This window comes from Echinops telfairi, unplaced genomic scaffold (genome assembly GCF_000313985.2).
Source record: "Echinops telfairi isolate 266 unplaced genomic scaffold, ASM31398v2 ScPeMD7_11;HRSCAF=52, whole genome shotgun sequence".
NCBI lineage: Eukaryota > Metazoa > Chordata > Mammalia > Afrosoricida > Tenrecidae > Echinops > Echinops telfairi.
In genome coordinates this window covers 23,551-25,074 of record NW_022103908.1, presented here as the reverse complement: position 1 = coordinate 25,074, position 1,524 = coordinate 23,551, and positions in this window count along the sequence as shown.

Genomic DNA, 1,524 nt, shown 5'->3' with positions numbered 1-1,524 from the left:
GCCTCAGCCCAAAGGCATTCAGCTCCAGCTGCAAGGGTCCGCAGGTCTAGCCTGTGCCTTGGCCAAGAGTGTCGACGTCCTTTAGCACTGGCAGTCAGTACCCACGGAGTCCACTCCTCTTCATAAGCCTCGGGCCGAAGGCACTTGGCTCTAGCTCTGTGGGTGGGCAACCCCAGCTCACCAGATTAAGTGCTTGGAGACAACTCACTGGGACCCTGGGCCCCCTGCCCCAAAGCAGGCAGATGGATGCCCTTCCTGAAATCTGGAAGTGCTGGAAATCTCTGCTCTGTCTTCTCGGTGCTACCGCCTCGGCTTCTACCGCGTCACCACCGCTTGTCTCCTGTCGCTCACCACCTCTGCTGGCCCAGCTCTTGTTTCCTAGACCAAGGAGGCTCCATACACTGAGCTCCGTACACATGGGCCAAAGGACACACACACACCAGTGTGTGTTCTTTGTTCTTCATGACCATGAGAGGCTCTGTTCTCACTTCTGAGATGGCTCGTTTTGAAGCTAGCAGGATGGCAAGACTGACCAATTCCGGCAGAAGAGCCCCACAGCCCTATGGGTATGGTCCCACCCAGTCATTTGGTAGACGTTACCAAAACTGTGGCTAAAAGGACCATAGCTGACTGCACCATGATTTCCTAAGGAATGAACAAAATAAGAACAAAAGGGGAAATTTTCAATAAAGGCCGTCTGTGTGAAGCCAATGGCTGGCATCTCACTTAATGGAAAGCATTCCTCCTTCAAATGAGAAGACAGGGTTGGCCTTTAGCACCACTCTATTTTATAGTCCTGGAAGTCAGGCAGATCTGTAAGACATCAAAGAGATGTTGCAGGCATCCACATTGGCACAGAAAGAAACAAATTCTCTTTATTTGTAGATGATATACTTTTATATACAGAAAACTCCAAAGATTTAACTTAAAAACTGCTGAAACTAATTGAAGAATCTGACAACACTCAGGCCATAAGGTCAACATACAAAGATCAATTGGAATATTAAAGTTGACACCAAAGGAAATTAAAAGAGAAATGCCATGTACAATAACTACCGAAAAGATAAACTATCGAGCCTTAAATCTTACCAGTGAAACAAAAGATTTGTACAAAGAAAGCTATAAAATACTTCTACTTAAGTGGAGAGGAAATGTTTTGAGAATGATGAGGGCAATGAATGTACAAATGGGCTTCACACAATTGATGTGTGTATGGATTGTGATAAGAGTTGTACAAGCCCCCAATAAAATGATTTTTAAAAAAAGAAATACAACTTAGTCTAACTGTAAGTGAGGTATGAATGTAATGCATTCTGTTTCACTCTGGTGAACTTCCTAGACACTCAATAAAAGCTATCCAAGTTCACACGCCATAAGGCATGGACAAAGTTAGAAAGTGTGATGCTCAGCAAAGCTAGCCCATGCCATAAAGAGAAATATTCTATGACACCATTATTATATATAATAGTGAAAAAGAAAAATGGTTTTCACACTAAAGGATACGACGTTAAAGCAGCAGTTCTC